The sequence below is a fragment of the Symphalangus syndactylus genome, chromosome 13 (assembly GCF_028878055.3).
Source record: "Symphalangus syndactylus isolate Jambi chromosome 13, NHGRI_mSymSyn1-v2.1_pri, whole genome shotgun sequence".
Lineage (NCBI taxonomy): Eukaryota > Metazoa > Chordata > Mammalia > Primates > Hylobatidae > Symphalangus > Symphalangus syndactylus.
This window is the reverse complement of record NC_072435.2, coordinates 103,260,639-103,275,161: the sequence shown is the minus strand read 5'-3', so window position 1 is coordinate 103,275,161 and position 14,523 is coordinate 103,260,639. Positions and strand designations below refer to the sequence as shown.

The following is a 14,523-nucleotide window of genomic DNA, read 5'->3' as shown; positions in this document are numbered from 1 at the left end:
GAGGCTGTGGCAGTGTGAACGAGGAGATAGGGAAGAGGGGTGACAGGGAGCCAGATGATGCAGTCTTGCTGTGGGTGGTTAGGGAGGCACAGGGCTGTGGGTAGGGGCGTAGGATGATGAATGACATCATCCGACTTAGATTTCAGGTCATTCTAGCTCCCGTGTGTGGAATGCGGGGCTGGGGGTGGTGGGGTGGGCAGAGTGAATGTGGGGAGAACTATGAGGAGGTCATTGCAGTAATCAAGGGGCAGATGCCGGTGACTTGGACAAGAGTGTTGCCTGGCTGCGGGATCGAGGGAAGTGGAGAAAGGTGCCATCTCCTGATGGGAAGATCTGTCAAGAATCTGTGGCCACATTTAATCTACCACAGCTGGGAAGACTAACGAGAAGAAGGAGGTGACTGATCTAAGACCACACATCATCTAAGTGTTAGGATGGGGGACCGAGCCTGGGTTTTCCGTCTTCAGTCCTGTGTGGTTCCTTCCACACCCATGCCGCCTCTTTTGGAAGGAAAGACAGAAATGTGTGCCCAGGAAAAAGTGAAAGCCTCCATCAAAGCCCTGGATATAATGAAATCAATCACATCCTTGCCATCAGAAACCCCACCTGATACGGTGTGGCTGTGTCCCCACCCAAATCTCCCCTTGAATTGTAGCTCCCATGATTCCCATGTGCTGTGGTAGGAACCCGGTGGGAGATAATTGAATCATGGGGGTGGTTTCCCCCATACTGTTCTCATCATAGTGAATAAGTCTCATGAGATCTGATGATTTTATAAGGGGAAACCCCTTTCTCTTCATTCTCATTTTTGCCCTTGCCTGCTGCCCTGTTAGACGTGCCTTTCACCTTCCGCCATGATTGTGAGGCCTCCCCAGCCACGTGGAACTGTGAGTCCATTAAACCTATTTTTCTTTATAAATTACCCAGTCTCGGGTATGTCTTTATCAGCAGCATGATACCCCACCTATGTGGCACTCACAGAGATTTCTGAGAGGACAGGGAAATGGACCAGACTGTTCATGAGAAACAGAGGAAGGATGGGCTGGGCAAAGGTTTTGATCTCTCCATTTGTGATGCCAGAGGAGAAAGGAGGATCTGAGCATGGTTACTGGGCCCCTCCAGCCAGGCTTTGGCAGGCATCAGTCACCATGTAGGTCAGGCTGAGCGGACACCGGTCATAAGTTTGTCTTCTCCACTAGATGGTCTTATCCATCTTAGCATGCCCAGGGCCTGGGAGAGAGTACATGCCAAATAAATACTCGAGGAATAAATGGAAGATGACTTCTCAGACCTTGTTAAGGATGGGATGGTGTACTTGTTGCATGGCTGTGAGATTCATCACAGAAGCCAAGAATTTGTTGCCGGATGATAATTACAGCTCCTAAGTACCGCGTTTAGTGTTGGATTCCCATGTCTGGCACAGAGTGGGTGCTGAGTAAATATTGAATGAATGAATGGATGAGTGAAACTTCTCAATCCCTCACGTAAGAGCCAGATTCATGCTCTTCAATAGAAAAAAAAAAATTAAATTCTTGGGAACTCAAGAATGCAGAAGTGTGGCTCCACCTAGTGGACACTCCAGGATTATGCCTGGGCTTTTTTTTTTTTTTTTGAGAGGAGTTTAGCGCTGGAGTGCAATGGCAGGATCTCAGCTCACTGCAACCTCCGCCTCCTGGGTTCAAGCGATTCTCCTGCCTCAGCCTCCTGAGTAGCTGGGATTACAGCCTCCTGAGTAGCTGGGATTAGCCACCATGCCCGGCTAATTTTGTATTTTTAGTAGAGACGGGGTTTCTCCATGTTGGTGAGGCTGGTCTTGAACTCCTGACTTCAGGTGATCTGCCTGCCTTGGCCTCCCAAAGTGCTGGGATTACAGGCTTGAGCCACCACACCTGGCCCTTTTTTTTTTTTAAGACAGGGTCTGGCTCTGTCGTCCAGGCTGGAGTGCAGTCGTGTGATCCGCGCTCACTGCAACCCTTGGCTCCTGGGCTCAAGCGCTCCTCCTACCTCAGCCTCCCGAGTAGCCGGGACTACAAGTGCACGCCGCCATACCTGACTAATTTTTGAATATTTTGTAGAGACGCGTTTCCAACATGTTGCCCAGGCTAATCTTGAACTCCTGAGCTCAAGAAAATCTCCTGCCTCTGCCTTCCAAAGTGCTGGGATTACAGGCATGAGCCACCACACCTAGCCTATGCCTGGACCTTGAACATTTTTTCCCCACTTGTTTTGTTCTGTGTCTTCTCCAGTTGTTCCTGCTTTACCCACTTTGCCACAGACCACCAGGTACGGCAGCGTGGCCCTGCAGGTGGGCAGAAGCCTATCTGGAGCCCTGAAATGGGCAAGAAGCTGTAGGGGGCAGAGTGGACTAGATGAGTTGGCTTAGAGCTGCCGATGCTATGCACAGGACATTGGACCATGTGTTGCTGAGGACTGTCACTAGTTTGCTGTGTGGCCCTGGGCAGCCCACCTTCTGTCTCTGAGCCTCACTTTTATTATCTAGGAAGGCAGAGGCTGAGATCAGACACAGCTGTGATGACTGAGCCCTTTCCTTGTGCCCTCAGGGCTAGTTCTCAGATTCCAACATAGCCTCGCTTGACAGGTGGGGACCATTAGGCTTTAGGTTAAAGTAAGGAGCCCAAGGCTTCATAGCTAATAAGGTCAAAGCCTGGAATTGAACTTGGATCTGCTTGACTCCAATGCCTGAACCACTCTCTATAGACTTTCTGAAGCCTTTCTATGATTCTGCACATCTACTTGAGTCTGCCCCTCTCCTTATGAGAGGCTACATATGAAAATGGTTAAGGGTGGTGGCCTCTGGAGCAGAACTTTCTCAGTTTGAATCCTGATTCTACTTACATACCTACTCCTGAGGTGTGTGGCCTTGGGCAAGTCACTCAGTCACTCTCCGTTTTGGTTTCCCCATCTGTAAAATAGGAAGATGACAACAAAATGTTGCTATAAAAGTTTACACATGGCACACACCTGTAATCCCAGCACTCTGGGAGGCCAAGGCGGGTGGATCACCTGAGGTTGGGAGTATGAGACCAGCCTGGCCAACATGGTGAAACCCCGTCTCTACTAAAAATATAATAATTAGCCAGGCAGGATGGCAGGCACCTGTAATTCCAGCTACTCAGGAGGCTGAAGCAGGAGAATCGCTTGAACCCAGGAGGCTGGGGTTGCAGTGAGCTGAGATTGCACCAGTGCACTCCAGACTGGGTAACAGAGTGAGACTCCATCTCAAAAAATTAAAAAATAAATAAATAAATAATAAAAGTTTGTACACACACACGTCACTTAGAATGCTATCCAACATATCCAGTTTTTATGTTTTAACTATACATAGTTATACATATATGTATATAAACACGTGAGTACTTGTATGCTTTAACTATTATTTTCTGCCTCTGAACTTTTGTTGCTTCTTATGATATAGCCTCAAAAAGCTGTAAATACTGATCTTTAATATTATTTCTAAGTAAATATATTTATAGTTACAGAGACACACTGACAGGACCAAGGAAAAGAAAGCTTCCTTCAGGTTGTACCCTACTGTAAGGCAATCCTGTCTCTAGGGCACTGTGAATTAATACATAAATTGTATAAATATTGCAATTATATTGTGAATGGTACAAGTACATTGCATTCCATTGCTGGGGGGGTAATGGGATAATTTCTTATATGCAAATATTTAGATTTCTTATGTGCAAATATTTAAAATAAATAGAATTTTTTATAATCTTATTTTGGCCTCTTTTTGTACTTTTGTATTTTTTTTTTGGTAGATTCGGGTTTCACCATGTTGGCCAGGCCAGTCTCGAACTCCTGACCTCAAGTAATCCTCCTGCCTCGGCCTCCCAGGGTGCTGGGATTACAGGTGTGAGCCACCACACCCGACCTCTTTTTGCTGTTATAATTGGAGCCTCCAAAATGGATGTGACCTGGATTTCTCTTGACCTCCCAGAAGCCCTAATCTAGGCCAAAGTACCAGGATTGGAAGAAGCTAAAAACCCAAGAAATCCCTCTGAAGGGCCGAACTGTCAATACCTGAGCTCTGGTGTCATAAGGCGCCCCGTAATGATACAGCTGAATGGGATTGGACTTGGCTCAATCTAGCTCATCCCAGAGGCTGTTCATGTTGCTTTTCCTGTTGTTGGAGAAACCATGGAGAAAGTGCTGGCCCCTATTCTTTCAATATTACTGTGAATATTCCTGTGCTTTGCAGTGAATAGAGGCTCAACCCCATCTCCCAGAACAGAGCTTCTTAACCTCAGCACTACTGACATCGGGACTGGAGGATTCTGGGTTGTAAGGGACTGTCCCGCATAGTGTAGGATGTTCAGTAGCATCCCTTGCCTCTGCCCACTAGTAGCACCCCATTGCCAGCTGTGACAACCAAACACGTCCCTAGACATTGCCAAATCTTCCCCAGTAGAGAACCACTGCCACAGAATAAACAGAAGAATTCATGAGGCAGGTGGTTTGCTAACCTTTGTCCAAGTAATGTGATTAGTCTCCCTGGTCTGATGCTTTAGTGAAGGCCGTGATGATGTTGTGTACAGTGGTAGTGGTGTTCGGGGGCAGAGGTTGGCCTTGTATTATCTGGATAATTGATCAGTCCTCCTTCATGCCATGTTGTAGACAGGACCATGGTCTCCTTTGGATGAAAAGAAACACTTTTTTGTACTACTGAAAAAGTCACGTTTCATTAATAGGATGACAGGGACATAACCTAAAGGCTGAAATCTTAGGAGTTTGGGGCATTCTGTAAAAATCGATTTCTTATTATTACTTTTATATTCTTGAGGACATTTCTAAGGAAGACATTTCAAATTGTGACTTTTGCCCCCCGGATGTACCATTCAGAAGACCCCCTTTAAACTGTCTTAATCCATTTGGGCTGCTCTCACAAAAATGCCACAGACTGGGTGGCTTAAACAACAATTTATTTGTCATGGTCCTGGAGCTGGGAAGTGCAACATCAAGGCACCAGCAGATGAAGTATCTGGTGAGAGTCTGCTTCCTGGTTCATAGACTGCTGTCTTCTCACTGTGTCCTTACATGGCAGAAGGGTTGAGGGAGCTCTCTGGGGTCTCTTTTATAGGGGCACTAATCTCATTCATGTGGACTCCCCTCTCATGACCTACGCATCTCCCAAACACCCCATCTCCTAATACCATCACATTGATGATTGTGAATTTTAGGGGGGACACAGTCACTCAGTCTATAGCACAAGCCTTACAAAAACTTCCTTCTCTTGAATCCCTTTCTCTGCTCTTTCCCCTTAGTGGCCCATCTATCCTACTTTGGGCACAAGCTGGTTTTGGCAAACCTCACACCTGTGTATGTGCTTTTAGAAAAAGCCCTTAACCTTCTGTGTCATCATTCTCCAGAATGGAATGGTTTTGTCTAATGATTGGTAAAGAAGCTATTCATAAAGTTGTCAGCAGAAACAGGTGGCTGGAAAGGATGATTGCTTGCACAGTGTTCTAAAGCTTTTTCACAGTATTCGCCTGGTGAGAGACAGCAGGGGAAAAAAACATCTAATGGGTAAGGTAATTTAACAGACATTCATAGCGGGCTTGAAAAACATCTCACACCTCTAGTCAGAGGAGAAATCATTGGCAATAGATGGGTGCACAAATGACTTTCAGAAAATGCCTCACAGAACATGGAGTTCTTAAAATGACTTATTACAGATGAATACAAAAACATCTTAAGGATCTTACCTGAGTCCTGACCATATATATAGATGATCTTTTTTTTTTTTTTTTTTTTTTGAGAGTCTCGCTGTGTCATCCAGGCTGGAGTGCAGTGGTACGATCATGGCTCACTGCAGCCTCGACCTCTCAGGCTCAAGCAATCCCCCCACTTCTCCCACTTCAGCTTCCCAAGTAGCTGGAACTACAGGTGTGCACCACCACACCCAACTAATTTTTCATTCTTTTGTAGAGATGGGGTCTTACTATGTTATCCAGGCTTGTCCCAAACTCCTGGGTTCAAGCGATCCTCCTGCCTTGGCCTCCCAAAGGGCTACGATTACAAGCATGAGGCACAATGCCTGGCCTAGATTGTCTTTTTTTTTTTTCAGGTGTTGTTTCAAGTATCCTCTGAGAGAGAGGAACAGAAGAACCTGATACCGTCACAGTAACCTGGGAGAACAGAGCAGTCCTTCTCAGACCTCAGTGTGCTCAGCACTGGGCCTCTGGTTAAAAATGCAGATTCCATGGTAGTAGGTCTGGAATCGAGGCTGAGATTCTGCATTCCCAACAAACTCCCAATGATGCAGAAGCAACTGTCCGGCTCCACTTTGGAAAGCCAGGAAGTAGAGTACTTCTCTGGGAAAAGCTACAAATGCTCACACGGTTGGAGAAGCAGTGATCCAGCAGAGAAGTTACTCGACTTGCCCAAAGTTGCAAACAACCGTGAGAGTGAGTGAGATCTGCAGTTGGCGCTCCTGGTTCCTGAGCCCGTGTTCAAGTCTAGATTACGCTGTTTCCCTCATTCCAAGTACAAGGAGTAGCTGCTGCACTGTAACCTCCCCATTGGACAATGAAAGGATTTTATGCCCCACTTCAAGCTGCATCCTACGCAAATCTACCTAATGAGCCATTACCTTTCTTTAAAGCAACTGTGTGACCACTTAGGAGTGTGGAGCGTGACCACTTAGGACTCCACACAATGAGCCAGAACTGTCCAACTCATGGCTGGCGTTCCTGAAGGCTTGCACCGGGAGAAGCCCCCCCTGCCGCTCAGCCTTGAGTCCACAACCCCACCTGCACGTTGCTCAATGTCCTGACCTCCTGCTGCCTCGACATCAGAGCTATTTACCAATTTCCTCTCTTTGCTAAAACAACAACCACCACAACAACAAACTTCTCATGAACTGGGGTTTCTCAATCTGCCCTCGTGCTTTTGCTCCCCAAGAATCCAGTGCTGTATGTACAGTGGGAAATGGAAACAAAGGAACCATGTTTCAGCTGAAACTGGCACAGTTAAGAAAAAACACCAACCATGAAAAAGCTAGCATGCCTACTAAGCTTGGGGAGTTTTTGGTGCTTTATTCTTAAGACGCTTTTGAAAGGTTGCAGCTAAAATAAAATTTGTTTTGATAGCATTCTCAGCAACAGAAAGCAAATGAATCTCTTGTCCTCCCCATGGAAGTAAAAAGAAGGAGCCCAGTTGCTGCTCTGCAGAAAGTGGCCACGGAATTTGCCTTCTCTGTCCTTAGAATGAAAGGCGTCAAGGCAGGCTTCATTGGCAGGCTTTGCAGGACTTTGCTGATGTAAAAAGCCTTAGAAGCCGTTGAGTCTTTGAAGTCTTTCTTGGCTCTAACAGGAGGCTAAAAGCCAAGTCTCTCATATTCAGATTGTTCCCTGGGCCTGGAAAGAGACTGAAATCCGTCTTGGTGGTCACCCAACCACACCTGCTCCACCACACCCTGCGGTAACAGAGTGAGACCCGGAGGCCAGGAGACGCCTTTTGGGGGTGTGTCCTTGGTAAGTGAGGCGCATCACTGAGTGACTGTCTGGGCTGAAATCAGCCTTTAGGGAACATTTTTCAGATACTTTTCTTGCTTTACCAAACGAGGCTGAGCATCCAGGTTGGTGGGACGTTGTCCCAATAAAAGCCAAAAATCTGAGTTAGTGTATTAGTACAGAGAAAAACAAAGTAAGTATAAAGAAAAAAGTACTTAAAAAATCTGAGTTAGGAAAGGTGCAGTCTCAGATAAAAGACGCAAAATGGGCCAGTCACATCTCCTGTTGGACCCAGTGCCCAGCTAAGTTTGACCATGACAATCAGTAACCGTGGACCCGCCTGCCAGAGGTGCCCGCCATCCTGGGGTGGTGGGTCCTCAGTGGCCGTCCGTCCCCACTCCTGCCACCTCACTTCACACCAAGAGTTGGCTTGGCAGCAACTAAGTCCCCCAGGCTGTGTCTATGTGTCAAGGAGCACCTTGAGGGAGCCTGTCTTCCACACCTCTGTGTCCCCTCTGTGTCCTCCCTGTGTCCTCAGTCCCATTAAACATTGGTCCATCTACATTAAATCCTCACGCCACCCAATACCTCTTTCTCCCCCAAACAATACTCACCAAAAAAAGACATCCAGAACAAGTAGACCTGTTATCACAGCTCATCACAGATACATATGATTAACATTTGTCTTAGCCCAGAAAGCTCTTTCTTCTTCCTTCTCCTTTTTTTTTTTTTCCTTAGGGACAGGGTCTCACTATGTTGCCCAGGCTGGCCTCGAACTCCTGGGCTGAAGTGAATCTCTTGCTTCAGCCTCCCAGTATCTCGGACTACAGACACATGCCCCCACACCCAGCTGATCATATTTTTCATTATTATTATTTTTTGAGACAGGGTCTTATTCTGTCACTCACCCTGGCATGATCTTGGCTCACTGCAACCTCTACCTCCTGGGCTCAAGCCTCCTGAATAGCTGGGTCTATAGGCACCCACGACCATGCCCGGCCAATTTTTTTTTTTTTTTTGGTAGAGATGGGGTGTCACTTTGTTGCCCAGTTGGTCTCAAACTCCTGGGCTCAAGCAATCCACCTGCCTCAGCTTCCCAAAGTGTTGGGATTACAGATGTGAGCACTGTGCCTGGCTTGATCATATTTTTCAAAGCAGTGGAGAGGAGAAAAGCATCTTATTATCTCCCCTCTCTCTTTAGAGGAGGCATTGTAACTGAAGAGGCACCGCAAAGAGTTGGGCTTAGAGGTCAGGTCAGCCTAGGTCCACATTCCCTCTCTGCCACGTTTTAGCATTGTTGCCTGCACCTCAGTTTCCCTATCTGTAAAAATAGGAATCAAAATTCTTACCATGTAGGATTTATTATGAGAAGGAAGATAAAGGCATATAAAGACAAGCACAAAATACAAAGGAATGGAAAAGAGCAGCCTCCTGTGTACTGAAAATTGTCCATGATGTTTCAGTCACATAGAGGCGTCTCTGACGCAGCACACAGAGGCACGGCGTTCAGGCATCGTTTCCATTGCCTCTGGGATGAAATGTGACAACTGGCTGACAGTCACATAGTCACATTCCCTCCCGAAGAGCTCAGAACAGGAGATGAACAAAATGCTGGGGTCCTCAGGGACTCTGGGGAATGAGGCTGTCAAGGGAGTGCCGTGAATCAAACTGGAGCCTGGTGGATGAATCCTCATACTCCACAGTGGAGTAAGAGTGCAGCCAGTAGTCTGCCTCAGGCTGATGGCTTACAGAGCCGCTGCTGCCCCTTGGGGACCTGAGGCTGCTGGGGAGGTGGAATTAACCAACCCATGATAAAATCGGAGGTGGCCGTGTCCAGGGCACAGAAAATCCCTCTCTTCCCTCTTGCTTCTCCCTGCATTTTGACAGAGCTGTCCCTTCCACCATTGCTGCAAGAGTGCCTCTCAGTCACCTGTCATGTTAATGCAATGACATTCCCATTCTGCAGGAGGGAAGACTGAGGCGGACAGGAGACCTCACTCACCAGCCACTTATGCCAAACCAATGCATGATTCATGGTTTTTCTTTGTTGAATCCAGTTTAAGAAATGCATATGAGACGTGGCAGACGTGTGCAAATTCACATACCTGGATTTCATCCTACTCTCAAAAATGGCCTTTCCCTAACTTGATCGTTTTACTGAAATGCATTTTTTTCTTTATAAAAAGAAGTTCTATTTTTCAGTGACCGAATTGCTTCTAGCTACTTTTTCTCTTCCCAGCTGGTAAGATTTTGTGGACAATTTTTCTTCCTTCTGTATTAGATAAGTAAGAATAATGAATTGATCTGCTGCCTCACAACCTGATGAAGATAAATAGGGTGGCGTGCTGTAATAAAATGCAGCAGTGGCCAAAAAAATGAAGGCTGGGAGGTCATTACAAATTCTACATAAGCTATATCAAGATTGATATCCATTTTCTGAGGCCAAATAGATGATGTGTATCAGAAGGAGAGAACTAATAATGACAACACCCCTGAGTTGTAAGGAACCTTTAAATTCTACCCTCCCTTTATTGCTTGAATCTCTATTGAGGGGTTGGCTAGCATTTTCTGGAATGGCTTCTGTCATGGAGAACTCACTACTACTTCTTCATTCCATCTTTGGAAAGCTTTGCTCTGACTGTTAAGAGTTCTTATTTATACTTAGGTGAAATCTAAATCCTTGAAGGGTCTGTCACTGGGACAGCTCTTATCCTTGTTATCATACTGAACAAGCTAGTTCCTTTCTTTTCTTTTCTTTCTTTTCGATGGGGGTCTTGCTCTATTGCCCAGGCTGGGGTGCAGTGGCATGATTGCTGCTGACTGCAGCCTCTACCTCCCGGGCTCAAGTGATCCTCCCACCTCAGCCTCCAGAGTAGCTGGGACTACAGGCATGAACCGCTGCACCTGGCTAATGTTTTTAAAATTTTTTGTAGAGATGGGGTCATACTATGTTGTCCAGGCCAGTCTTGAACTCCTAGAAACAAGCAAACTTCCTGCCTCAGCCTCCCAAAGTGTTGGTATTACAGGCAGGAGCCACCACACTCAGCCCGATTCCTCTTATCTATGAAGCCTCTTCTGCTATTTGAAGACAACTAAAATTAAGATGGTCACCCAGGTCTTCTCTCCTACAGGCCAAACGTCCGAGTTCCTTTGGCTGATCTTTTTTTTTTTTTTTTTTTTTCTTTTTGAGTCTCGCTCTGTCACTCAGGCTGGAGTGCAGTGGCATGATCTTGGCTCACTGCAAACTCCGCCTCCTGAGTTCAAATGATTCTCATGCCTCAGCCACCTGAGTAGCTGGGATTCCAGGTGCCCACCACCACACCTGACTAGTTTTTGTATTAGTATTTTTTTTTTTTGTATTAGTAGAGATGGGGTTTCATCATGTTAGCCAAGCTGGTCTCGAACTCCTGGCCTCAAGTGATCCACCCACCTCGGCCTCCCAAAGTGCTGGGATTACAGGCATGAGCCACCATGTCCGGCCCCTTTGGCTGTTCATTCACCTTTGGTTACTCCCTTCTGATGAGGCTGCAGTTTCTCTGTGACTTTCATCAAGCACAGGGGACATTTGTCATGTTCATGGCTACCCATCATCTTTCTATATTTGTAGAAATCACACAGTACATTTCCTACCTCCCTAACATAGCGGTGAGAACTGAAACTGCCAGCCTCCCCTGCAGCTAAGGTGCAGGCATGGGACCTAGGTTCTGCCTGTCAGATGTAGATGTACCCAGTGAAATTTTGATACTAAAGGGCCAACATGAGGAGATGGGAGCTTCCATTATGTAGTGCAAGTAGAGGCAGAAGCATTGAGCTTTTTCGGGTCGGCTGAGTTCCTGATGTAGGAATGACATTGGTGCTTGTGGAAAGAGCAGTCACTGAAGCCAAGTTTCTGGGAACTACAGAAATGCCATTAGTGATTTCTGCCTCCACATCATTTGGTGGAAGCAGTGGCAGCAATGAAGACAACTACAATTAAGATGGTCACCCAAGTCTTCCCTCCTACAGGCCAAACATCCCAGTTCCTTTGGCTGTTCTTTTTTTTTTTTTCTTTTTGAGTGTCACTCTGTCACTCTGTCATGGTTTGTAAGTTATTCCAAAAGGCTCTGCCTTTAATAGTTTCTCCAGCCTTCCCAACAACTGTGTAAATCCTCTAACAGTTTTGAGTAAACCCCCTTTCTTCTGAAATGAACCAGAGTTGCTTGCTGCTAGAAACCTTGACTCATACAGGACATGACCTGAGTGCATAATTCTAGCAGAGAGCCCTCCAGTGCACAGAGGAGAACCATCACCTCCATCATTCTAGCAATCATGCTTCTATTAATGTAGCCCATAGCTAAATGAACTCTTCTAAGCAGCCACATTATGCAGCTGACTTACATTAAACTCACTGGTCACCTGAAATCCTCACATTTTAGGGGCAAGGAATCATTCCTTGGCTCAAGGAATTTCTAGAAAAAAACAGACTTCATTTACTTTCTCATTACTTATTCAACAGAAAACACTATCTGAGCTTTTCCCTTCCTCAAACAAAATATTTAATGTATGAAAGCGAGTCCTTTGAAGTGCCAAAAATGCATTCGTTCCCTTCACAAGTAAAGAAAATAATGAGTAATTATGGATAAAATCCTACCACTTTTTCTTCTTCCCCACCCACTCATTCCCCATAGCATACAACTGAGAAGTATCAGGGTCACCCAGCAGCCATTTTGAACCAGATACTCCAGCGTCCCTCTCCATTATCAAAGTGTTGTGAAGTGAACAGGGAAGGGGCAGCATCTTTGATTCTTCCCTTGTTGATTCTCCTGGGTGTCCCTGCCACCCCAGGGGGCTCTGTGAGTGCAGAGAGAAGCCTCAAAGCATAGTCTGAAAATAAACAAGAATCTTTTCGTTTCCTTCTGCCGCCAACCCTGAAGGAAACAGGACAAAGAAAAGGGGTGGGGTCACCTTTGGTTACCTTTGGTTAATGGCATTGCACAGGAGTGGGTCTCTTATTTATATTAGGGCATCAGTAAATACCCCTGAAATAAATAAACTTGATTTAGATCAACAACAGACCAGGGAAAAGTAAGGTAGAATGAGGTTATGTGTGAGTAATTCCTTAGCTTAATTCAGACTGTTAGAGCCCTCCACCTAGGAAGACAGAATTACATTTATTTATTTTTAAAATTATACTTTAAGTTCTAGGCTACATGTGCAGAATGTGCAGGTTTGTTAGATAGGTATGCATGTGCCATGGTGATTTGCTGCACCCATCAACCCGTCATCTAGGTTTTAAGCCCCGAATGCCTTAGGTATTTGTCCTAATGCTCTCCCTCTCCTTGCTCCCACTCCCCGACAGGCCCCGGTGTGTGATGTTCCCTTCGCTGTGTCCATGTGTTCTTATTGTTCAACTCCCATTTATGAGTGAGAACATGCAGTGTTTGGTTCTGGAAGATAAAATTTCAAATGATTTTTTTTCAGATGCATTGTGAAAATGTCTCCCCTGGGTCAGAAAGAAAGGCTCGTAATAACCCTCAAGGTTGAGACTCCAGAAAGGCCAGGTGACAGAACAGGTGTCACAGGTTGGCCTGGCAGCAGAAAGGGTTTGAGATGAATCTCTGACTTCCAGACTCCACACCTTTGCTACTCAAAGTGAGGTCCCTGGACCAGCAGCAGCAGCAGCAGCAGCAGCGCTGGGACGCTTGTTAGAAACAATGAATTTCAAGCCCCACCCCAGCCCCATGGAGTCATTTTAACAAATTTGAGAAGCACTGCCCTACACCATCAGTGAGATGTCTAGAAGTCATCAATTACAGAAAGACCTAGTTTGGGAGCAGCCTGGACAACATAGTATGACCTAATCTCTACAAAAAATAAAAAAATTAGCCAGGCGTGGAGGCTTCCACCTGTGGCTACTCTGGAGGCTGAGGTTGGAGGATCACTTGAGCCTGGGGAGGTTGAGGCTGCAGTGAGCTGTGACCACGCCACTGTACTCCAGCCTGGGTGACAAAGAAAGCCCCTGTCTCTCTCTGGTTAAAAGGTGACAGGATACAGGGGAATGCTACTCATCAATGAAAAGGAACAAACATTCCATATGTGCAGGCTCCTTGGATGGGTCTCTGAGGCATTCTGCTGAGTGCAAAAAGCCAGTCTCACCATTTGAGGTGCGAACACCTGTAATCCCAGCATTTTGGGAGGCTGAGGCAGACAGATTGCTTGAGCTCAGGAGTTTGAGACCAGTCCTGGCAACATGGCAAGACAGTCTCTACAGAAAATTTTTTTAAAAAGTGATCTGGTAGTGGTGGTGCATGCCTGTGGTCCCGCTACTCAGGATACTGAGGTGGGAGGATTGCTTGAGCCCAGGAGTTCGACACCAGTCTGGGCAACATGGTAAAATCCCCATCTCTACCAGAATAAATAAATAAATAAATAAATAAATAAATAAATAAAAATTAGCTGGGCATGGTGGCTCATGTCTGTGGTTCCAGCTACTTGGGAGACTGAGTCAGAAGGATTCTTGAGCCTGGGGGGCAGAGGTTGCAGTGAGTTGAAATCGCACCACTGCACTCCAGCCTTCGCGACAGAACGAGACCCTGTGTCAATAATAATACTACTACTAATAATAATAACTACACTAATCTTCAAAGGCTGCTTACTATATGGTCTCATTTACATAACATTCTTGAAATAACAAAACTATAGAGATGGAAAACAGATTAGTGGTTGCCAGGGGTTTGGGATGAAGTTGGTGGAGGAAGGGCCAGAGTGATTCCAACGGGGTAGCATGCGGGAGATCTTTGCGGTGAGGGAAAAAGTGACCGTGGTGGTGGTTACACGACTCCACACGTGACAAGATGTCACAGAACCATACACACACATTGTAGCAATGTCAACTTCCTGGTTTGGATATTGTACTAGATTTATCTAAGATGTCACCATTGGGTTACTCCGTACTATCTTTGCAACTTCCTGCGAATCTGTAATTGTTTCAAAATAAAAAGTGAAAAGAAAAACCCAAAACCAAAAAGGAGATGGTGGTCATGTAGCAATGATCTAGAGAGATGCC

General features: G+C 46.0%; 1 protein-coding gene across 2 annotated transcripts in view; it reads right to left on the bottom strand.

Moving 5' to 3' along the window:
• The window catches only part of PWP1 (PWP1 homolog, endonuclein), a 53,368-nt gene that overhangs the window by 35,776 nt on the left and 3,069 nt on the right, over positions 1-14,523 (bottom strand). For both annotated transcript variants that reach the window (XM_063614377.1, XM_055240113.2), the window contains exon 2: positions 2,861-2,923. The gene's annotated coding sequence lies outside the window, so the exon portion shown is untranslated. The remainder of the gene's footprint in view (positions 1-2,860; positions 2,924-14,523) is intronic.